General features: G+C 39.8%; 1 long non-coding RNA gene across 1 annotated transcript; it reads left to right on the top strand.

Annotated features, from left to right (window-relative positions):
- The first annotated feature begins 2,449 nt into the window (after positions 1-2,449).
- On the top strand, positions 2,450-16,544 carry LOC111268151 (uncharacterized). Its single transcript, XR_002685032.2, has 5 exons — positions 2,450-3,318; positions 8,754-8,851; positions 9,553-9,705; positions 15,698-15,926; positions 16,292-16,544. It is a non-coding gene; the product is annotated as an uncharacterized LOC111268151 (long non-coding RNA).
- Positions 16,545-18,650: the final 2,106 nt, after the last annotated feature.

Below are 18,650 nucleotides of genomic sequence, written 5' to 3'. Positions count from 1 at the left end.
AGATATAGCACATAAGTTTACTTACTAGTATACCACCCTTAATCAGCCGACAGTTTTGGATGGTAATTCCTGTGCTAGATCCCAAAATAACAAGTATATATATATAAATATATAAAAGATCTCTTCTCTCTATGCCCTGTCATGTCCGAAAAAGCGTCCTAATCATGTATGTTTTCTAAATATAATTGGGCGTATTTAAGTTGCAGAGATTGCCAAATTCTTTCTTGTTTCAGCCCAACTGTACGTCGCCAAAGGAACTTGATTAATTCAGTAGGGATTCGTTTGAAGAACTAGCAGAGTTTCAGATAAAGACAATTAGCAGCTAGAGAGCGGGTAGTTCATGAATGCCTACAAGGACATAAACTGGGCCGGGTTGGAGTTAACTACAGTGCTTTGGCGAGTTCAATTGCTTCGTTTTGTAGTTGAGTCTACTGAGGGCGGAGCTGCTCCTCGTAAAGATTGTAACAGTATTTTGTAGAAACGACACATTGAACCCGAAGTTAACTGTAATTTCTCGCTTTCGAAATGATGAATCGTCACATCTGACGGGACGATTAATCAACAGCAGTAGCTTGTAGTTCCACTTCGAGATTGCTCATATGGTGGCTACAGAAGACGAAGTTTCGTAGTGCTCGTACGCCTCGGAAGTAATGGACGGTTCCGAGTAACTTCCCCACATTTAAGACAAGTAAGAGTTTAAGTTTTTCATGCAGCACTTATAAAGTATTGCCGTATCGTTTGACGTCTACCCCAGTTCGATTGTTCGAAAACCACCTGTGCCTTGATGTAAGCTTCAGCGATATCATGTACAAGATGGAAAAAACCATTTAGTTTAACATCGAAGACTGCTTGCAAGATAATGACTTCTGGGATCGCTCAAAGTTTGCCGTGGATATTGCTATGAACACTGAAGTCTTTACATGGCTTCTGTTTGAAGCTACTTACAAGCCCAAACTAACTGAACGACTCAAGGAGCGGAGCGAATATGATGTTAAAATATCGGGATAAAATACCAAAATAAAATGAAAATTATTTCTAGAACAAAATACACTTTTCACTGAAGAACCGCGACGTGCATGCCCACGGAGGTTTAGTGGCGTGGCCATTTTCGGCAGGAATACATCTGATAATTGTTCTTCTGTGACGTTCCTTTCGTCCGAAGAAACTTGCCGTGGGATCCGCGAGCCTGCAAGATCAACTCCAGCTAACAGTTTCAGAATGAACAATCAACATTGCTTTACAATTGCGGATAAAGTCTCTGTACGACGCGACCGCTTCCGAGAACTACTCCACGAGGTCTCGGTCATCAGTACCACCGGTCAGCCTGTCGATAGAACAAATGTATTTGGCACCGCTGCTTTCTTCTACATGTCGATAAAGGTCGACGCATTTGTGGCTCAAAATATTAATTGGGTTAAAATTGCAGAGAACATACGTTTTCGACAGAACAACGAGTTATGACCACAGTAAGTGCACAACTGCTATTCAGCCAATCGAACAGGTGTGGACATTCACGTACAAAAAAAAGTGACAGTACAGCCATATTACCTACAATAATAAGATGCGATTACTTCGGAACATGAAGCTGATTGGGGGTCATAACGGACTACCCTGCTTTTATTTCTCGATAAATATGTGCAGCCTATAAAGGAGACGCAAAGGTGAAGCGTATCGATCTCGGAGACGTCGTCAATATTTGTGATCATCACATATATGACGGCCCCGTTTATATGCTCATTTCACGAGAAGATGCTTGTAGCACAGAGACAACACGTGCCGCCTCGAGAGAGCGATATCTAAAAAATCGTTCAAAAATCTAGGTTTGCAAGGAGTAGGCCGAATGACACTAGTAGTGATCTAAGAGAAATCGTGAAAAAATCGTAGCCGTTGGGGGGCTAATGTTACATCGGTGTAAAAATGTGGATAGCTTCTTTATTTATTTAGAAGGACTGGAAAGAAGCTAAGTTTAACGATGCCGCATATTTCTTATAGGGCATACGTTGCTTTGTTTGATCAATAATATAATTGTATTTTACTAGTCATCTGTAGAAAAAAAAAAACACCGATTGTTCTATATATTGCACAAATTAAATGTCAGATTTCATCAACTGAATATGTGTTTATCTATTCCTTTAATAAAGTATAGTTATTGTCCAGCATTCTATACTTCTTTTTTGTTTTCTCTGTCTTACTACGTATCTTGAGATACAGGCTAAAGATTGTGATGATCGACGGTGGTTAACAAAGATAGGGTATTGATGGGAATAATAACCGACCAGGGCAGCGTTCAGACTGTTTCCATCTAAAGAGAGGGCTTTGTGTAAGTATGTGTTGCATTAATACAATTAGGACATGCCCCTTTGCAGTAGAAGAAAATGTTTGAATAATGTCATGTTTTCTTCTGTTGATGTTAAGCACAGCTGAGGAGACATGTGTTTATAATTGACCTAATCAAGATGACGAAATGGCTCAAATTCAGATAAAAAAATCTTTATTATGAAAAAAAAACGATTTTTTAATGTCACTGGCATAGCAACATGTTTTTGGTGCATGCTGATACCTAGATCGTAGAACCCGGAGGCATCAGCATAAATCATGTGCTCGAGTGAACTCAATTGAAGGCTGAAGAAATACGTATCTTCGTGTTTTAGAATAAAAAAGAAAACAAAAAATACAATCAGTTATTTAAGATATTAGAAAGGGTTTTCGTTCTTTCGAACGAGATCTCCGTATGTTGGCCCCCTTCGTATTAATTCTAAAATATAGGCTACTATAAGAATTCAATTGACTGCTTTATAGGTTGCCCAATAGGATAGGAAAACGATCAGCATTGTATAGTTGTGACTACTACTGACAGTGCTATTGACGTCAAATATATCTTACCAATTTTTTGCTTGCGGACTTTATTAAATGGGGTAACTATAAGTGAGACGCGCCTGTTTCTATGCTTATCATGTGCCCCAATAGAGAAATCAACAAAAAAACTAACGTAATCATTTTTGCACTCGTCCAGTTATTGTCGCATTTCAAATGAATTATGCTCAAAATAAAAATGTCGTGCTTCTACAGTGTGGCAGTTGTTGCGATTACGCTACTGTGACAGTTACTCAACAGGACGCGGGCAAGTAGTCGGGATTTGCTGAAGCCCTAAGAAGTTCAAGAAAGAATGTCAGCTACTCTAGTACCTCGTACCGAACGAGGACCATTGGGCCGATTCAAAAGTTCGTCCGCCCTCAAGATCAAGCCGGGCTGGTTTAACACTGTCCTAGAGCTTATTAAAAGGAGCCTCGATTTGACAGTGTCGTCGAAAGAACCTGCGTATGTATTAAAGTCTCAGTGACAAAAAAGATTTAAATTTTTATTATATCCTATAATATTAGACTTTTTATCAGAATGTGATGGGGATAGAGTCAAAGGCAAAAGTAGGTAATTTCAATGTAAGAAGCCTAGGCTAGGTATTCCGATCATTAGGATTTTTGGTAGAGCTTGCAGATAAATAGATGATAAACAGAGTACAACGGGCGAATGGAGTTAGCCGCAGTAACAGGTGCTACCGTAAAAAAATTTATCTCGTATACACATAAATTATCAAATTAAACAGTTAAAGGGACATCGTCATTGCTTCTACGGCCGATGAGGATAAATTGGTTGACCCCTGGAAAGGGTGTAACCTTTCAACAATATAGTGCATCTAACTCACTGACAGCATACGCACGCTTGTGATTGTTGCTTCTTAGCAGCACGAACAACGGGAAATCAGGGACCTGTAAGAGCCGGTCGCGGTAACAACGTAGGTAACTTTCCAGTCATTTTCCATTTGTCTTTCTTTCCATTTTGGTGTTTCCAGTTGGCATTTTTTGATAATATTGTTTGCCAGGACAGCGGTGCGCGCAGTTATTACCCTTGCAACAAACGTATACCGAGAATGAGCGAGACGAATGTAGATAAATGGTTTACTGTAGTATATCTCGAAGCATAAAAATATATTGATTTGTGTTTGGTAATAAGCATATAATAAGGGGGTTTACAGTTATAAATACTGTTGTAACTTAATTGTTTATTATGCATTTAAGGCCTTGTGTATTAACACCTGTTTATTCGACTTACGTAAAAGAGCTCTAGTAGCCTATGTTTCCGGTCTTTCTCGAATCGTTGGCCTTTAAAAGCGTATTTCGGCCGTGCATCCTTGACGCCAAAACTGGACAGTAGCCTAGAAGGGCAAAAGTATTACGCTGCTTTATTTGAATTAGCTCCTTGTTCGGAGGTTGGCCTGTTGCACGGACAATTGTCTAGTTTACTTCAGATAGTTGGACTCTCTAAAATCTGTCTCGGATTCCTCGAATTCAGCGTGCGTTGCCCTGCACATGGCGCATGCCCCGTAGGTTTGACCGTGCAGTTATTTAATACTGTAATAATCCAACTGAGCGACTCTGCTGTTACACACTAAAGAATTATTGGCATAGTGAGAGCAATAAAGTGTTTATTTCGTTTGAACATAGAACTGGAGCCTGGCGTACGCGATTTAATTGAAATTTACTTCATTTGTAAAGCGGCAGTTCCTTACTTCTAATTTAAAGAATAGATTAATGTTATTTACATCTACTAAGGCATATGTGCATAGTCTTCTGTTTCGACATTGTGTGTGCGTCTTATTTTCGATTAGAGAGAAGACATCTAGAACGATCTACGTAAAAATGAGCGCCACCCTTTAGGTTATTAATCTAATCATATATAACTAACACTGTGTATCTATTTCTCTATTGTCTTCTTTATTTGTTCCATCCAATTGTTCTCTTTTTAATACTTCTCTCTTTTAGTCAATGAATCATAATTCTAATTTAGACAAATTGGTCGTTTTCTACGATTTGATAACTGCTGAAAATTTCTCAACCGAGTGTTTCTATTGAAGAGTTACTTGTGCGAGCTTTCTGCAATGGTCGCAGTCTAACATAGTATCACATAGTTACAATGTTCGTTTGTTTTTCTATGTTTGTCCAATTTAGCAGTGAAATGACGATTTTCGCGAAATTAGGCCATAAATCATAAAACAAAGGCCGCTATAGTGCGTTTTTCTCAAGTGTGCGAACACGTTTTTCGGCGAAGAAATTTTGTTTTTTTCCATCGAAGAGCATCATGCTAATCTTGTTGATTTGCCAAATGGCTGAACCGTGGTCCATATTCCCCAATTGGATGAGTGCTTTTTTCAGGCGATATTGTTAGGCGAAGTGGGAAGACATTAGAATGGCAATAAAGTATAGAAATTACAAGGATACTTCAATGGGAGTTTGGCAGTAATCGTAAAGTAGTGAGGTCTCAGCTTAGCGTCGCATACACGGTCGAAGATTAACTTAGCATAAAATTGTCAACTCGGGTGCTTTGTTGAAGTTTGTCTGAGTAACTTTGGAGCTGAGCTAAGTTATTTTGCCAAATATATGTAGATGGAAAAATCGTAAATTGACCAGAACTAGCCTATAAGGGGTTAAAAGAGTGACTGTACCAAAGTGAAAATATCGGTGTAACAGAGTTTCAGATTAGATGTAACATGAATCAAATATTCATGGGACGATTCCAGCTTTACAACAGGGCTTGTATGTCGCTATTAGACTGATTGAATGAGAATCATCGTGAGGGAATGGCTGTAGGACTGATGAGTAATTGCAACAGGATGATTGTTCATATGGCACTTCGCCTATAGTTTTCGTCAGCCAGGTGAGCAAATCAGATTACATTAATTAATCAACTACTACAGCAAAGGCAAAGCTCGCTTGTTCGTCTGATAGGTACCTATAATTATGGGTGAAGTCTACAATTATTATATATACCACTTCATTTTTTCGAGTGTTATCAAAGAATACAATATGATTAGAAATACTGAAGAGCACTTGCATCTGATAAGGAACTAAAAGAACGGTCCTTGATTTAATACGGAAGCTCTGAAACTGAGACTAATTTTAGTTAATAAAACGATGTCGACGTTTAATACTTTGGTTCTTGGGCACGGAACGTGGACGTTTTCGTCTGACGTGTTTCTAAGGCGCTACTTAAGTAGAAATAGGTATTTTAATGACTTACTTATATTTGTTGGAGGTGTCATTCTCGACGGTCATGTTCTTTATCGATATAATAATTACCATTTACCGCTATCACAGCTTTAATTTAGCTCCTAGGCCGCTCGCAGTTTCATTTCAAATGTTCTTTTTACGTTTCCCTTTTTACCCTTTCTCGATAGCACAGGCAAGCAGTCGACGCGATCATTGTTGGATTATTGTTTATCAGATCTAGGCTGTTCGGTCATCTGCACTTATCGCAGAACAGACTTGCGCTCAGAAACAGCCCAGCCTGCAGTTGTATGAGTTGGTGCATCACGTTATTGGAATACGTATGATTTTCCTTCAGACCTTCAGCGATTTACGGTCGTAGAATAGTTTGTAGAGTATGCAGATAAGCCTCTTCAGTGATGCGTTCGCTTCTCTGGAATAGTGCGTGACGTCTCCTCGACTGGGCACTATACTCAGAACATGAATCTCGCTTCTACTTACAATATGCACAACCCTATTGATTGTCGCCAGCCTGCTATCATTTCTGTGGTTCATTTTTGCATAAAGAATAAAAAATTTCCCATTTAGGAAGAATCCAAGATAACCTGCTACTTCGTTCTCGAGAGAACTGAGTTGCAAGCATCACCGGCCAACCCTTTTGGTTTTATCGCGCTCAGAGGACATCGGCCGAACTTTTATGACGTATGACGTTTACTCAAGGTCTTTGTAATTTCCCCACCAAAACACTGACGCATACAGAACAATCGTTCTTTGACGGTATTTCGATTTCGGAGTCCACGCTGCCTTTTGTTGGTCGTGAACCTTTCGTTGTGTCGTACTGGAAGCTACTTGCGACGCAGTACACTGTCAATTTGAGGTAAATAACCGAATTTAAAATCTTGATGACGGCTTGTCCAGCGCATAAAGGTTGGATAACAGCTGATTCTGTCCGAAAAACGACGTACTATTATTTGCCATCGCGAGTCCGTCATTTTGTTGTGGAATGAATTGGCTCTCATCTGCTATCACGCGTAACAGGCGAACGCATGTCCGTTATAACAAAAAGCCCGCTAAATTTTGTCTCAATTTAGAAGCCGTATCCTGTATATATGTATATATGCATATACATATTTGCTTGTTACAAGTGAATCCGGCGGACTTCGAGAGTGAATCATTTTTTACCTACGCGCCTCTAGCAGACGAAATTCTTTGCTAAATACTTCCGAATATCTAAAAACTCGTGCGTAAAATCTTGGTAAAGTTTATTACAAAAGAAATGAATTCAGAAGGAAAAATTTCTTTTACTCTCAAAAATCAACGCTTGGTGGTCAAGTATGAGCTCCTGGAAAGCCACAGCATCGCTAGAAATTCATCGAAAATTGGTAAGGACCTTAGTCAAGGAGGCCCTAAGGAAGAGCACCGTACGTAGTAAATGGTGTAAGTGTGTCGAAACAGAAATTAAAGTGTTGAAGGTTATTACATTTCGGGACACGAAGGATGAGAATGTATTGTTGCGGTTGAGTAAGTTTTTTTATGAGAGTAGGGCATTGGAACCTAGGGGCTCCGTCAGCCAAAATGGGCACTTAACAAGTAACGTGTTATGAAATTATTGCCTAATTGCTAAAACTACGAAAACTGAGTAAAAATTATCCCCGTAAATTGACTCCGGACAAGTTAGAAATGCCTATGGTGTATTCCACGTGCAGACTGCTGAGTTTCGAAAACCCGCCCAGAGCAAACGATTGCTATAGACGAGGCATGGTTCAATCTCTATGACCAGCCGAAGCGGGACCAGAAGAAATCATGACATCGCTCAAAGAGGTATGAGGTTCGGTGGCAATGTCGAATAAATTTGGGCGTAAGGTGATGGTAGTACTTGCAATGGACCTCAAGAGCATACCAGACTCCATCGTTATGCCACAACTATTTCCTGTATTAAGCGATAGAATATACAACATTGGCTTGAACCCGGCTATTTGATTACGGGGCCTTTCTGACACTAAAAAGATTAACTGATGGGCAGGCATATCCCACTACCGACTTACTTCGAAAAACTCTAGTTAAAGAGATCGCATGTCGGAATGCTGGCATAAGCGTATAAAAAAATAAACGAGAGTATCTCTAATACCCATAAAAAAAAGACGTTACTTTAGTTCAACTAGTTCAAAAGTTACTCAGTATCAAAGTAAGCCGGATGCACATATAGTGACCTAATATATATATATATACATATATATAGGGTAGCCCAAAATTCTCCGAGCAATTGTGGTCATCATTTCACATAAGTTAAAGCAACAAATTTAACTGTACAACACCTTTGTAACAGGGGCACCCTACTGCAAGTATACACCATTACATTTTGATATTAGTCAGTAAAACCACTTGAATGACTATAATCGTCTTTTTTTATTCTACTGTAGACATAAGTTAGCGTTATGATGTTAGAGTAGTATTATGGGGGCTATAGGGGTGCTACTACGTTGCGCCTGTTACAGATCTGCTACACAACTAAGTACGCTTCTTATAGCCATAGTTTCCGCTTCTTATGCTACTTGGAGAGCTGCAAAATGAAAACCTTGTAACAGTTTAGAGACTTTTTTCAAACTGTGTTTAAATCTAAACCAAATCGTCTTGTAATAGTAGTAATATGTTGAATCCATAAATGAACTACTCTATGTTTGGTTTGTTGGAACGTTTTTTCTAACTTTCCCGCAGATGAATAGTCCGCCACTATTGCCAGGCAGCAATGAACTTCGCAGCCTGTTATCGCCACAAGGATTATTGTATAGTCAGCAGGTTTCAGCGCGGAGCTGGTAAGTATTCTTTTGCCGATTTTGAATTTCATGTATTTTCTGAGTACTTTAGGTGCCCTGAGAATCTAACTAATCGTTTTGGATAATTTTTAACATAAGCACTTCGGAAGTTGATTGAAAGTAAGCAACCATACACAACGATAGGGCACACAACGTTTTTTTTTTTTTTTTTTTTTTTCTTATCGTTCTAAGTCTTTTCTATGACTTATCTCGATACTTTCAACAGGTTGAAAAGATGTTTTGATATATTCGTAAGAAGACAAGTATTCTAAAAACTGACTAAAAGTCTAGGCCTACAGGTGCGGTTTAGGCCCATGAGTACTTCTACTTTTATTTAACTTTTACTTTCAACTACTTTACTATATTATTTTTCCTGTTCTTCCTGACTCGACTCTCGCGATTTTAGCCAAGCCGAATTCTTCGTTTGCATAAAAAAGCTAATACGCTTTCTGTAGTTGCGGGCCGATTGTTGTTTCCTTTCCCCAAGTGCCACTTGATGCTCTTTTATCTTGGGCTTGGCTTATGTTTACATCTTCCATTTCATGCTAGCTTTTGGTGCTGTATACTCTTGCTATAGCAGCAACAGAGGAATCAATGGACCGAGCTATTACTCGTTACTTCGTTTGTCTTTTATCTGCGTTTTAACAAATGGTAATTTTGCAATGTTCAATGAAATTACTCTTCCTGCTCCGTATTTCAAGCATTCTCAGAAAAAGCGCCTGCTCTCCGTTAGTCCTATTGACGACAGAAGAAATAAATTGAAAAGAAATCAAACGTCACCAACAGACAGACATGACGTACACAGCACGCAGACGCTGTCACGTTGATGCTCGCAGTTCCATCGTCCTGGTTGCGTAAGTAGTTCTCCTACATTAATATAATCCTTCTCATGGTTTATGTTTGTTGATATACCGCAAACGTTTGATCTTGACATCTCTAGTTTATTGGTCCATATGGAGTTGCGTTCGGGACCCACACTGCCGACAGGGTTATTGTGCTCGACATGTGAAAGAGATATAAACTACGAGACGCACGAGGATAGAATTATGGAGTGGCAGACACATTTTGATGTCAGCCCAAACAAACCATAAAAATACATACGGATACCAAAGGGGCCGATTTTTTGTAATAGGTACTTATTGTTTACGTACCTATCTCTGTTTGTATTTAAGTATGCTGATCATAATACCAGATATTAGATTAGGATTTTTCTCAACAGCCGCTTGTTTTTCAGGGAATTTTTAGACTATCTAGGATATTTTAAATCTTTATGTTAAACCTAGGGAATAAATTAGTAGTGGAAGTATAGTGACGACCCGATTAAATGCAGTATTTAGGATTTGTTACATATATCTTAGGTTCAATTCAGAGTCAACGAATCGACTTCAAAAATATACTGTTATCGATGTTATTATTGATAGATTTTCCACAGATTTGCACTTCGTAGTGCTGGATATATAATCACAAAAACCACTCTGGAGATATTTATATGAAGATCGTTTGGGTGTAATTTATTCAGCTACATTCGTTTTTGGTTTGTGTCTGGTACAAACCAACTATCTCATTATTGGTCTGATAGTATAATAGGTATTGTACTCGTTTATATACGTGGCAGTATACGAAATTACAAAATGTGTTAAAGTAAAGATTGTCCGTTATTTGCGTGGTTGAGCTAAGAAGTGAGTCGTCAAAAACCTTGTTTACGGCGTTGCGATCTCATTCAACGGTAATAATAGGAATGTCAGCGTCCGTCAATCATCCACTGACGTCGCACTGAATCCCAGCAGGAAATGGTTCTAAAATACATCGAGCAAAAAGTCATCTGGTAACATCATCTCAGATAGGAGCTCAACTCAGTTACCTTACGGAGCACCGCTTGAATGAAACAGTCGGGTTCTTCGAAAATGGCTATTTTCGTAATCCCTATGTCAGGAGTTTCCCATTTAGGGGTTTATTCGCTCAACTAAACAATATGAACGTAGACTAAGACATGCCTACTGAACACCATACGTCTAGTAGCGCCATTCGGTCGCAGATTTCAGGAAAAAAATGTCGGCATTACACTGTATCTGTTGTTACACTTTTGTTACAGTTTTGTTTGCACGAAACATCAGACAATTTATTACTATCCACAAATCGTCATCTGCTTTTTCCGAGCAGTTTATCACTTTTGTAAAGTTTTTTTTTATTGGATGCGTACGGCTTTCTTACACAACATAAGGCAGAACTTCGCATGCAACCCTCCTGGTTAACCCATCGCTGCTTAATAAGCGTCACACGTCAATCCGGCGTATGTGTGATCGAACGTAGCAGTAATAGCTGAATCGTCGTTGCCTGATCAGGCACTATTCGATCGTACAGATACGTCGGTTCTATTAGCAGGAAAACTCACGCCCACAACAGCGGGTTGCCAGAAACTGTTTCGTTTGTGCGTTCGCTTGTTTCAAGTCAGCTTATCAAGTTTACGCTTCTACGAGCCTTGCTCTTTTTTCCGCCTGTCTGGACCCTCAAAGGCAAATGCTTGTTACAACTACCCCTACATTTTCTGTTACTTCTTGTGTCGTTCTTGCTGCTGGCAAAGGAACGTGGGGTCATCTTATCCTTTCAATACTTTGTCAACATATAGCGTACGAGGGAAAAGGGGCTGCTTTGCCGTTAGCCCCTTTCTAATGGCCACATGCACTTATACTAACATATAGTTGACTTACGTGAAAAATGGTAGCAGTGCGTCTATGTTAGTGCGTTGTTCTTATCGGTGTCCTTAACATTATGGTCTATAACTGCATTTATGAGCCTCATTGACCAATAGTTGATTCTATCCCCCAGCCCCAGCCCCACTCCCACCGTCTTTCCTGCTACTGCACTTACCGCAAGATATTAAAGATAGTCCGCAGGCAAACGTCGCTTCCAATGAAGTGTCTCAACGAACGATGGATCGACACAAAAAGGTGGAGGCGGACGATCGTAGCGCCCATTTACCCGCGTTTGACGCTAGTGTGATGGCGGTGTGTCTTAATGTGTGCTGTCGGTTGATGTCTCGATCGATTCATAAAAGTATTCTTTTCCGACAGCTGACTCCACCCGCAACTGGCGCAGCTATCGCTGACAGGAGTATAAGTTATCGCCGCCTATCACTGTCCACTTCAAGGTAGTCAACGGATGCCCCATCTTGCGGCGGCTAGCTGACAGGCTGGCCAGCTTTCTGCGTAGTGAGATGATCATAGAGAGTGAATGGCAGAATGCGATGATAAGTGGAGGCGTAAAAGTCAATCACAGGGACGACGTTATGGCACAGCTGCTCTCAGCTCTCAAAGCATAGAGCGTTGTGTGTATACAGCATATGGGTAATCTATAAATAGCCTTCACACTTACATGCTTTTGCTACCATTTTTGGATTATTGCTTTAGGCATATTAGCGGTGGAGGGAATAGGATGGCAACGATCGTGGTAACTGACTGCCACCTTGGAGATCTCCATCCGCTCTGCTTCTGCTGATGTAGTGCATAGAATGGTACGAATAATAATAATAATGGTCATAGTAATTATAATCATACATAAAGTAACGTCCAGGCGGATAACTTGAGCGAGGTATGTGGAGTAATGGCTGTAACGGCCGTAGTAGATTCGCCGTGCTTAGAGTGTGCTGAAGTCTGCCCTTCAGACCCGGAGTAGCGGGTGCTCGGGGCTGACTGAAGCGGTATGGATAAGTTGTAAGAACAGTGGCTGGATCGAATGTTTAATGAGGGTAAGCGGAACAGGGTAAAAAACAATAAGAGAGTGAAGGTAAGCACGTTAGTGCATTTATGACGAGTGTGAACACGTTGTTGGTGGGGTCGTTATGGTTGTTTGTGGCGGTAACAGGTACGCCCTTAGAGGATCGTAATTGTAGGGATCGGCCAGGCTTATAGGGACACTTGCAACTATTAGTTACAACATAAAATAATGTTTAAAGATGTTGCATACAACGCCTTGTGCTGATTCTAGGACACGGAAAAAAGTTGCGCACTTGGATGTGATGAAACACGCAAATACGTATCTTCTAATAAGTTTAAAAATTGCTAGATGTACTGCGATTAGTCAGTGTGTCGTTTGAGGCTCAAATTGTGGGATGAAAACTTTTCAGGCAATAGGACTACGGTGTATGGTGTTGGAACCGAAATATATACTTTCACTTTCTGATGTAAAATGAAAGAAGCTCTAGCATGGTATTTTAATATGTTGTGCGTTAAATCTAAAATTGATTCTTGTCTTTCTATAGGAAGATACATGGACCTAATACACACATATCGGCAACATATTGCGTATTGTCATTTCTTTGTAAGCATTCGATGAGAAAGTTCTGGCATTCAAAAAAACACGTGCTACCAAGAACTCTGAGCGTCAACTTCGTTCGACCCTTGTCCTGCTAACGTTGCTCCGGTTCCCGCGCGTCGGGACGACGATTTAACGACAAGTAGCATCCGTTCCTACGATATGATCGCAGACTAATCGAATAATATCACGAAGAGCTGCCTTGACGTTCGGTCGATTCCGTTTCTGCTGACGCTGGGACAGTTGACAAACGCTGCTGATTCCCGGCTACTCCTGTAGTTGTCCCCGTATCTAACCCTGTTCTGTCGCAAACGATGACTAGAGTCAGGCAAACTGGTACAACAAAAACAGTAATTTCTTATTGCGTTCTCTTCTTCGGGCGTATAGAAAATCCGTATTCAAGACTGTTATGGTGGTGATAGGTCCGTTCTTCCCGTTCGAGCGAAGGCGGTGAAGTTTTTTTAGGGGATTATCTGAGCAGTAACATCAGCAGCAGCGGCAGAAGCAGTCTGGTCCCAGGGATCAAAGATGCATTTTGTGGCATCAGGCTGCTCGCTTTCTGTAGTGCTGCAGCAGATGGAACGACTCTTGTATTGAGCTTTTGCATGTACGTAGGGCTTTACGAATGATGCGGGTCGCCATTGAAAGACAGCAGACATACAGTGATGTATTTTGCTGAAAAGCTCTTTGTTCGCTTTCTGCCTTAACGCCGTCTAAAGGGTGCCGTTGTCGACGACGTCATTAATTACTGTAGTTACTGTGCCAGTTTAAGACTGATAAATATAGCAAAACCAAGAATCTGCGGATACTGAATGCCAGCCTGCGTTAACCCTACAGTATCAGATTAAACTGATGTCTGAGTTGAAGATCATGTATATATGTCCCCGCGCCGCTTCTACAGCATTGATGACAAGTTTGTATGTCAAGACAAAAGACCTAAGTTGGATTGTTTCGTTCTTCTAATCGCTCACTGAGCTTTTCAAAGATTTCATATTAATTCAAAGTTAAAGCTAGTATGTATGCAAATGGTAAAATCGTTAGTAGTGTCGCAAATCAAAGCTTTCAAAGTTGAGCTACTATGCTGACCGGGAAAAAGCGGTGACGCACGAAAATTAATAATTGAGTTCTATGGCTGGTTAATTAAAATTAGCCTTAAAGACTTTATTGCTTGGATAGCGGAAGCAGGTCCATTCTGATACTAGACATAGAAATAAAAAAGGGGTCACTTGCTAAAATGTTACGTTACAAAGCCAAAAAACAACTTTTCTAAAGACCCCTCGTCTTCCCGGTATCGATTATTAATAACTATGCTTCATTTAGACATCGCTCGTCGTCATTTCTACCGCCTGTTTTTATTATACTGCATCCACTTCCTGCGTATATCAATTTGTTGCGCGCGTTATTACTAAATGCAAAGGCCGTCGACCCGCAAAGTTAGGCGCCGTATATATATAATGAATATAATAAATATGAAACTATTAGTTATGTTCACAAAATAGAGATCAATGTTGCTGCACTGCTACTCTTCGTGTCTAACTTCAATGGAACCTGACCGATCGACTGACATTTTGATGACAGCGGCAAAATTTCACTCTGATCCGATCAGTTTAATTATTTCTAACGTATTCGATGTATTTTCACGGGTAAGGTCAATTAGGACCGAAACGAGCATGTGTTAAAGCTTTATCACAGAAACGAACTAATCGGATGTTAATAGATTTACTTACAAATGGTGATGAGGCGACTGCTCCCTCTTTTACTCTCTCTGCCTCTTACGATAACTTAAACTTTTATATAATATGTCCCCCCTAGTTCCGCCAGCAATAACGTATTGTCAATAAAATAGCACGAACAATAATATTATTCGTAACGAACGTACCTTGCATGAGTTGAACGGAAACTTCATTTAATTATATACGCCAGATTCGATAACTTATCGTTTTTACGAATAAACGCCATAAAATTAGTATTTACAATCGTACAGTATAATCTATACGCTTTGCGAAATGATTGTATATTCAACTAACTTTTGAATCTTCCTTGTAGAAGATGGCTAAACGCATGTAGAATCAATGTGCGAGGGATATGTAAACGGTTATATCTATTTTGAAGAGTCCAGCATTATTATGATAAGTTCGTCTATTTAAGGCTTAATTCGATGACGTAGCGGCATATATGTGCTTATCTACTCTTTGCAACCAGCTTGTATAGTAAATATCAGTAAGGAAGCGTTTTTTCCGCCAGAAACATATAATTTATCTTCTAAAGCAGAGGAAATGCGTAAAGCATGGCAAGCGTCCTTTCACCCAAGATCTCGTTACTCAATAACCTTCATAGACGTGCTTTGAGTCTTCATCATTTACCCTCTGCATCATTTTCTTTTCACTTCTAGCTTTAGATGTTGTTTGGACCAATCAGGACCTGCATTTCCGACCTTGATAGTTGTTTTTGTAGCAAGATTCTATCGTATCATGACAAAATGACGTTTATCCACTAGCTGTGCATCCGAAAATCAATCCTTTTTTGCCTTCTCAGCCATGAAGTCGAAACTTCAAACGTTAAACTTAAACGTGCGGACATCGATCGAAACGTAAAAATGAGACCCACACATTTCCAACCCAGTGATCTGGTGGCCACTTGATGTAGTCGAACGTGAAACGCACAGATAAGCGTCCATTGACCGGGTCAATGGCGGTCTCCATCGGCGACTCTGACGTCATGACAGTTTCTTCTCTGCTTTGGATTTGGATGAGCCGAATACTAGGTGAGATAGTTGCACCTACAGGTAACGAAGGCATGCTTTGAACGCTCTAAAAGACAATGAATGCTCTTTCTCTTTACGCGCAACAATTGTTAACTCGATGTGTAATTGATCACTTTTTATAGCACTATTAGAAGCTACCTTTGGCTGCATTAGTGGCAGCATTACCGCATATGGGGACAATATATCGATTTCGATATCGCCCTGTTTCTAACTCTGTTTTTTGAAATACTGTATATTATATAGATGTGAATGGCAATAATATTTCTCCCATCCATTGTTCCTCAACCATAATCGAGGACCAGAGGCGGTCCTTCACTATTGGATTGAAACGGATAAACATAACGGTTTTTCAATATCTGCGGCAGGAGTACAACGCATAGCGCGAGTCGCGTGCTCCGCCTTAACGACTGCAACGACGTACGTTCGGAAACTAGATACAGAACTTAAGTAAACAAATAAGTTTACTGATATTCAAATTTCGCGATTAATCAAACGGACAAGCATAATAACACATATTATGAAGCGCTTTGAAACAGCAACTTTGCTCGCAATCGGTGTCCATTGCGGGTCAGGTCTTCGGCGGATTTCGTAACCTAAAAGCTGACTTCGTAAGGTTATAGTAAATAAATATATCTCTAAATGACGCATCTACGATCCAGTCACTACCTTACAAATGGTCCATCTTTGACATACTCATATCTTCACAAGAATGTCAGACGTTCGGCAAATATTCAGGTAACGGAAGACTAAAATTTAGAAAGTACTCCATTCAGGTGATGTAGTAGCTATTGTTTTTCGGGCTAACTCGGATCCTTTTTTAACCGTTCATTAAATTCAAATGTGAAAGGTATCTATTATCAGCTTCTTTCAAAATCTCGTTAATTATCGCCTAGCATCCCATAGCACGTTCTGTTACAGATGAACAACTACGTCTTGTAAGATAAATTTTTAAGTAGAATATTGTTGTAAATGTAAGCCTGTTGTTAAAGAAAAACCCACGTTAGTTTTTGAGTTGTAATAAATTTCGGTAAACGAAGAGTTTTCCCTAATGTAACCAGAAGGCGCTGATATTCAATTACAGGTAAAGCTTCCCATTTTACTGATAGAAGTACATTTTTTATGAAAAAAAAAATGTTGGCTATGTTAGTTACCTACGGAAATATGTCACTATGTCTCGATGAAGCCAGCTTAACAAACTAACTGCCTGTAATAAGTAAACAATAGATTTTTTTTTAGCTTTAAGATTTGATTATCTAAAAGGAGGAGACCTAAAAGTATTTGCTTAGGATTCTGTTCTCTCATTTGATATCATGCGGGGTAGGTATACGAAACACAAATATACATTTGAGTTATGTAAGCTATAACGTACACGTTTTCTAGAATATCTAGGATTTCTAGCTGTTATAGGTTATGTCAGCGGAGGGGATTCGCGTCAGTAGAAGCAAATGGAGTTGTATAAACAAGATCCTCCATATGTGCTTGTACTTATTAGGCTTAATGAACGATATTCAATTCGCGGCTTGACACGGCTCGCTCTCATAAGTTGAATCTTATTCAACGGAGTATCGACATCCTCGAAGAGACGTATCACTTGCGATCAAGCCCGTGTTATGGCTACAAATCTCTATTTAGAGACCAGAAGACCATCTTACTGAATCCTAGCAGGATAATCGGTTGTGTCGAAAGAATGGTACGTTACAATTCCCCCCAACTGAAACTTTGTTTCAACAGTTTGCCTGTCACATTAACATCTGGACATTCATCAACCGAGTAAAAAGAGGTAGAGTTTCACACAGATACTTTTAGATATTCGGCCATAATATTTTTAAGCAGTTTTATGAACCTGTTTAATGCTTCATCCAATTGCTTGACCTATAAATTGGCAACAAGGGAGCGGACAGACACCCTTCCCACTTGGTATAGTTTCACTTGTATAATCGAAGCAGATTTGCCACATAATAACATGTTTCCCGAAACGGTATCTTTCAAGTTATTTTTTTAAATCATATCACCTTTTAGTAGTAAACTGGATACCAGCGTCCCATGATCTGACCAGAATGAGCCGTTCGTTTATTGGGTTTTATCAGTCCGATACAAAATTTCTCTCTGTAAGCACTGTTATAAAAACGTGAGTCCATATGTACTATTGAAATGTCGAGTATTCGTATCAGCCTTTGCTGTATTTCTATACAAAAATAAGAGACACCATCGTCTTCTGTTCCAGTGCTGTGTACCACAGCCATCGGCTGAGCGTGATGCGGATATCTTCTCAGGAATAAAAGATAATATTAGGGCATCTAAAAAGAACAAGTAGGTAGCTAAATAGCACACAGATCCAAGAAAGAAAACCGATTTGGAGGTTTTTAATTAACAGCGTCTCGAACTTGAGCAACTTCAGTCTTTTTCCCGCCCAGTGCAAAAGGAATATTTCAGGGCGCGTGCAGCGTTGTCTAGATGGTCCGTGCAGATTTTGTGAATGACTCTCATAAAAACGCTCCTTAATACATTATTACCTTTAAAGCGTAGCCATAATGAACCCAAATCTCGTCCCGCACTTCTTGAACGTTTCTATTTTGACCCAATATCATTGTTTTGCCATCTGTGGAACAAATTGCTTTGTATTTTCAACGACCTGTCTGTTAGGAGAAAACATACTCTGCTTGTTGTGCAGTGCCGCTATTTGAAAATAACTCAAGCTTGTAAACAGGTAGATAGATGCATTCA

Source organism: Varroa jacobsoni, unplaced genomic scaffold, assembly GCF_002532875.2.
Source record: "Varroa jacobsoni isolate VJ856 unplaced genomic scaffold, vjacob_1.0 scaffold_1262, whole genome shotgun sequence".
NCBI lineage: Eukaryota > Metazoa > Arthropoda > Arachnida > Mesostigmata > Varroidae > Varroa > Varroa jacobsoni.
Note: the sequence above shows the minus strand (reverse complement) of the source record. Positions and strands in the feature narration are given on the sequence as shown.